Source organism: Scyliorhinus canicula, chromosome 20, assembly GCF_902713615.1.
Source record: "Scyliorhinus canicula chromosome 20, sScyCan1.1, whole genome shotgun sequence".
Lineage (NCBI taxonomy): Eukaryota > Metazoa > Chordata > Chondrichthyes > Carcharhiniformes > Scyliorhinidae > Scyliorhinus > Scyliorhinus canicula.
In genome coordinates this window covers 66275993-66283158 of record NC_052165.1, presented here as the reverse complement: position 1 = coordinate 66283158, position 7166 = coordinate 66275993, and positions in this window count along the sequence as shown.

Genomic DNA, 7166 nt, shown 5'->3' with positions numbered 1-7166 from the left:
CTAGAACCAATGGACATCATAGTGTAAAGTGTAAAAAAATACTTTGAAAAATGTAATCCATTGATAAGTATTTTCTCTGACTATAACGACTGGATGGAAAGCTAATCATCCAGGCCTCTTTCAAGTTTTAAAAACCACAAACAGTGGAAATTACTTGGCTGAATTAAACAAACAATATGAAATTAAGCTGAGCTGTCAATCAAACTACGTTTCTTCTGGGAAGCAGGTGTTCGGTTATTCAACAGGTGTCTCAACATAATGAGACTTTGCTGAGATAGTGAGATGAATTTCCTTCGTGAGCACTGAAGATGCTCTGTAGTAGGAGGTTCCACCTTTCAGATGAGACGTTAACTAAGGCCCGGTTTGACCTTTTATGTGCGCATAAAAGGGACTGGATGTGAATCACCCAAAACATGACTGTGTTCGGGTGGGTTCGGCGGAATGTTTCCATCTTTTTTTGGTTGAGATACAGACCTGGATTCACCCACACTTAGGGCGCGATTTAACGGACATTTAGCCGGGTGTTTCCCAGTGCTGATATCACCGAGAATGACCCCGCTATTAAACGGGACTGCTTCATATCTGGGCTTCGGCGAGGAATGCCTTGCTGAGGCTGCGCTTAGTCCTACTTCCTGCCACGAGCTCTGCTTATGAATGCAGGAAAAGATCGGGGTGCCATTTTTATGGCGCCCTGATCTCTAGACCGTCCAATGCCCCAACACACCAATAGGCGGGTCTTCGAGCCCCACCATATCCATTTCATGAGGGCAGGGAACCTCCAGAGCCCAATCCCCGATGTGGGCATGATGCTACCTGGGCACCTTGGCACTATCAGCCTGGCACACTGGCTGGAGACCAGTAATAATCGGTGCGCTGTTGAGGCCTCGCTGGTGCGGCCCTTGATTCCCGGGCGCCAAGAGAATGCAGCCCCAATTAAGCAGCGCAAACATAAACGAGCATAATGGCTCATTTAAATATGATTATCTGGGTCCGAGAATTTGCGCCCGTCGTGAATCCCGATTTGGGTCCCACCAGCGGTGCACCTGCTGCACCCAGAGTGGTGCCAGGCGCATTGCGGTGGGAAAACTGTGCCCTGTATGTTATTATTTTGAAGAAGAATGAAGGAGTTCCTCCCTGTGTCCTAGCCAATATTATCCCTCAACCAACGTCATTAAAAAAAATAGATCATTATCTGGCCATTATCACACTGCTGTTATGGCCACCTTGCTATCTGCAAATTGTTGTCAGATTTATTGCATTCCAGCAGTGACCACACTTCAAAAGTACCTAATTAACTGTGAAATGCTTTGGGATGTATTGTGAAAGATGAAAATTCTTTATTTGTTTAATGAGCTTGTGGATCCATATTCTCTCCATCACCAAGACAGCTTACTTCTTCTGGGCGGGGGTGGAGTGGGGGGGGGGGGGGGGGGGTGATGTAGTGGTATTATAATTTGACTAGAAATCCAGAGACCCAGGGTGATGACCTGGGAAACCGGGTTTGAATCCCACCATAGCAGGTGATGGAATTTAAACTCAAAACTTAAAATTAAAAGTCGTTCTGATGATGACCACAAAACCATTTGCCGATTGTCCTCAAAATCCACCTGGTTGACTAATGAAGGAAATCTGCCGTCCTTACCTGGCTGGTCTACATCTGACTCCAGCAATACCCTCTGAAATGACCTAGCAAGACATTCAGTTGTATTGAACTGCTACGTAAAATTGATAAAGGAATGGAACTGGATGGGCCACCCGGCATCGGCCCAGACACCTAAAACGACAACGGCACCCCAGTTGACCCTGAAAAGTCCTCCATACTGACATCTAGGGGCTTGTGCCAAAGTTGGCAGAGCAGTCTCACAGACTAGTTAAGCAACAGCCTGGTATAGCCATGTTCACAGAATCATACCTTACAGACAATACCGCAGACACAATTCCTGGGCATGTCCTGTCTCACCTGCGAGACAGTCCCAGCAGAGGTGGCAGCACAGTGGTATACAGTGGGGAGTGAGTTGCCCTGGGAGTCCTCAACATTCACTCTGCACCCCATGAAGTCTCGTGTTAAACATTGGAATGGAAACCTCCTGTTGATTAGCATGTGCCATCCACCATCAGCTAATGAATCAGCACTCCTCCATGTTGAACACCACCTGGAGGAAGCACTGAGGGTGGCAAGGGCGCAAAATATACTCTGGGTGAGGGACTTCAATGTCCAACACAAAGACAAGAGTGGCTCGGTAGTACCACCACAGACCGAGCTGGCTGGATCCTTAGGGACATAGCTGCTAGACTGGGGCTGCAGCATGTGGTGAGCGAACCAACAAGAAGGAAAAACATACTTGACCTCATCCTCACCAATCTGCCTGCTACAGATGCATCGGTCCAGGACAGGATCGTTAGAAGTGACCACCACACGGTCCTTGTGGAGACAAAGTCCCATCTTCACATTGAGGATACCCTTCATTGTGTTGTGTGGCACCACCACTGTGCTAAATGGGATAGACTTCAAACATATCTGGCAACTCAATACTGGGCATCCATGAGGCGCTGTGGGCAAGCAGGAAAAGCAGAATTGTGCTCAACCACAATCTACAACCTCATAGCCTGGCATATCTCCCAGTCTACCATTACCACCTAGCCAGGTGATCAACCCTGGTTCAATGAAGTGCAGTAGAATATGCCAGGAGCAACAGCAGACATACCGAAAAATGAGGTATCAACCTGGCGAAGCTACAACGCAGGACCACCCGTGTGCCAAACAGCATAAGCATCAAATCATAGACAGAGGTAAGCGATTCCACAATTAACTCATCAGATCTAAGCTCTGCAGTCCTGCCACATCTAGCCGTGAATGGTGGTGGGCAATTAAACAACTCACTGGAAGAAGAGGCTCCACAAGTATCCCCATTCTCAATGATGGAGGAGCCCAGCACATCTTTCCAAAAGACAAGACTGAAGCACTGGCAACAACCTTTAGGCAGAAATGCTGTGGATGGTACATCTCTGTCTCCTCTGGAGGGCCCCAGCATCACAGATGTCAGTATTCAGCCAATAAGAATCACTCCACATGACATCAAGAAACGGCTGAAGGCACTGGATGCTGCAAAGGCTATGGGCTCTGACAATATTCAGGCAATAGTACTGAAGGCTTGTGTTCCGGAGCTTTCCGCACCCATAGCCAAGCTGTTCCAGTAAGCTACAAGACTGGCATCTATCTGGCAATGGGGAAAATTGCCCAGGTGTGTCCTGTACACAAGAAACAGGGCAATACCACCATATCAGTATACTCTCTATCATCAGCAAAGTGATGGAAGAAGTCATCAACAGCACAACCAAGTGGCACTTACTCAGCAATAACCTGCTCACGGACACTCAAGTTGGGTTCCGCCAGGGTCACTCAGCTCCTAACATCATTACAGCCTGGTTCAAACATGTACAAAAGAGTTGAATGCTAGAGGTGAGGGGAGAGTGACTGCCCTTGATGTCAAGGCAGCATTTGACTGAGTATGGCATCAAGGAACCTTAGCAAAACTGGAGTCAATGGGAAGCAGGTGGCAAACTCGCCATTGGAGTCATACCAAGCACAAAGGAAGATGGTTGTGGTGGTTGGAGGTCAATCATCTCAGCACCAGGGTACTACGGCAGGAGATCCTCAGGGTAGTGTTGTAGGCCCAACTATCTTCAGCTGCTTCTTCAATGACCTCCTTTCCCTCATGTGATCAGAAGTGCTGATGTTCGCAGATGACTGTATCATTTTCAGCACCATTCGCGACTCCTCAGATAATGAAGCAATCCATGTCTAAATGTGTGCAAGAACTGGACAATGTCCAGACTTGGGATAACAAGTAGAAAATTACATTCATGCCACACAAGTGAGATCTCTGTGTTTCTCCAGTTCCGCTGTTTTGCGTCTCCCCAATTTTAATCTTCACCATTCATGGCATTCATGGCCACGCTTTCAGATCCTCTGCTGCAGAATGTGCCGAACCTCCCCCACTCCTTATATCATTTAAGACACTCCTTAAAACCGGCCTCTTTGACCAAGGATTTAATGATCTGTCCCAATATCTCCTCATGTGGCTTGGTTTCAGATGTTTTTGATAAGATCCCTGTAAAGTGCCTTGGGGCATTTTGCATTGTTTTTAAAATAAATTTGGAGTACCCAATTAAGGGGCAATTTAGCGTGGCCAATCCACCTACCCTACACATCTTTGGGTGGTGGGGTAAAACCTAGGCAAACACAGGGAGAATGTGCAAACTCCACACGGACAGTGACCCGGAGCTGGAATCGAACCTGGGACCTCGGCGCCTCCAGCGCTAACCCACTGCGCCACCATGCTGCCCACGTTTTGCATTGTTAATGATGCCACATAGATGAAAGTTGTTGTTGTAATGTGTGTGATGATATTGAAAATGCTGTTTCGAATACGTTCAGAAATCCTACCTCGATTTGCGTGTGAAAAAATTTAATTTTGCCTCAATTAATTCTAGGAAGGGAGGTGGGGATGCAGGAGAATAATTTCAAAGTCGGAGCAGCAGCATAACGTCGGGAAAAAAAAAATGGTTATGTGGAATGAAATATGCAGCTGTAGAGTCGGAGACAAAGCCACATTCATTGGGATAAGGGGGAATCTGGCAAAGAAATAAACTGAGCTAAGTGGTTCGCAAACAGGTCAAATATACTTGAGTAGAATACAAAGTAAATATTTAAAATGAAAAGGATGTATCAAAGAATTAGATTCTATGGATAAAATGAAAATGAAGCTTAAGAGGAAGCATATGGCAAAGCTTGGGATAACAATACGAGGAATAATCCTGAGGGATATAGAATTTTCAAAAGGGAATGTGGGAAGGAAGATTAGAAGGGTTAAAAGGGGATATGAAAAAGTCTAGCCTTTTAGGAATTAGCTAAAAGTTTTTATGGGCTTAGAAAAAATAAAAGCCTACTTGAATTAAATATAGGACGATTCAAGTGTGATGGTGTGGGTCTAATTGTCAACGGTGAAGGTATAACATTGTTATTCAGTTAATATTTTCTTCATTGGGTTTTACAAATGATCTTCAAAGTGAGAAAGTGGATGGAATGTGGGAGGGTGTGAATGTTGGAGATAACTGTGGGAAAGGGATTGGTTCTGAAAAGATTATCAGAACTCAAGCTGGATAATCTACCAGCCTCGACTGATGAAAGGGGTCAGGGCCGCAAATTTTCAATCCTCCTTAAATTGCGGAGAATAGCCAGTAGGACATCTCTTTCAAGAAGGATATATGGATGTAAATATATACCAGTAAATCTAACATTGGTGGCAAAAGCAATTTTATCACCCCTCAAGGAACAGGTTGTGTTCATTGAGAAAACTATGTGTTAACTAAGGAGAGTAAAATTGGATGTATTATGGGCATGTTATGTTTTTGAAGAATTGAGGGTGGGAGTCTCTCAGCCCGGGGCTGGACCGGAGAAGCCCCGTGATCGGCGCGAATCACGCCACGCCGCCCGACGCCGGCATGCGATTCTCCGCTCGCCATTGGCACCGGCATGGTTGGCTCACCGCCGGTCGGGTGCTGCTCTTCATGGCTGGTCCGCCGATTTTTGGCCCAGGATTGGCCGAGCGGTCGTCGTGACAACGGCCAGTCCTGCCGGCACCGTCCACGCCTGCTCTCAGCCAGCGGGAACTCGGCCTGGAATGGTCGCGATCAGGGCCGACCGATCGGCGTGCCGGCCTCTCTGGCTGGGGGCCCCTGTAGTCCTGCACCATGTTGCGTTGGGGCCGGCGTGTTGAAGGAAGGCATGTTGTATGCATGTTCTCAGAAAAAAATTGTTAGAAAAGAATCAGATTTATGGCATAAGAAGAAACATAATAAGAATGTTGGTTGACATCCGGGAAACAAAGATTTTGAATAAATAGGCGTTATTTACAGTGAAGATTGGAAGCGATGCACTTCAGAAACCATCGGTCACTTCACTCACTCATTTTGTGCAAACAATTCAAAATAATCCTGTCTTTCACAAACTTTCTGCCCTATAGTTCTAATAGAGGAGAAAAAAATCATTCACCAAACATTCTTTGTACTCAGATGTTGTTATGTTTAACAATACTGCAGCAGACAGAGTGGCCAGGATTTTTATAGACTAGAATAGAATCGTTACAGTGCAGAAGGAGCCATTCTGTCCATCGAGTCCACACCGACCCCTCAAAAGACCACTCTACCTAGGCCCAATCTGCCACCCCGTTTCTGTAACACCACCCCAAGGGGCAATTTAGCATGGGCAATCCACCTAACCTGCACATCTTTGGGTTGTGGGAGGAAACCAGAGCGCCCGGAGGAAACCCACGCACGTAGAACGTGCAAACTCCACACAGTCAGTCACTGGGGTCGGAATGAGAACCCGGGTCCCAGGCACCGTGAGGCAGCAATGCTAGGCACTGTGCCACCGTGCTGCCACACCCATTCATGGAAACCTGGGAATTATCGTGGGGGATGCGGCCGGCCAGCCAAAACTCCATTGACTTTTAGCGGGGCCGGATGATCTTGGTGGTGGGCGGGTCTGGAAAATCCTGACCTTTGTAAATTCTCATATACAAAATCATACAGGTAGGGAAGACAATCTCTGAAGCATCAACTGAGGAAATTGAAATTATGTATTTAATCAGTTACCCACAAGAGGAAGCCAGGAATATAAGTGTAATGATTGCAAAATATTAAAGGGGGCTAACACCCAACTTTTAAGCAGTACAAACTTTCTTTAACACGTTGAAAAATAAGGCTGCTTTTTTGCAGGAAAAATGTGCACTACGGTTTAAACTGCAGTGAGCAGATAACACCAAAAGAAGAGGATTTGAGATGATCACTAATCAAGAAATTGCTCTGAACATTTTCCCAAGAGATTCATTTTAATCAGAGTTAAAATTATTTCAATTGAGACTGTCAAGTCCATTCCCAACATCTATGATTCTCCAGATTGACAAGGTAAGATGGTTAGGTTCTCTTTGTCTGATAATACTATCATTTTCGAAGTGAATTGTTAAGACATCCTTAATAATAGATTATTGCTTAAAAAAGACATATGCTGTTTGTTATAACCCCTACGAGACCTATGAGGATGCATCGATTAATCTCCACGTGAGCTTTGTGGAGCCCAAGCTTTCCCTTAGGGAGGTGGAGGC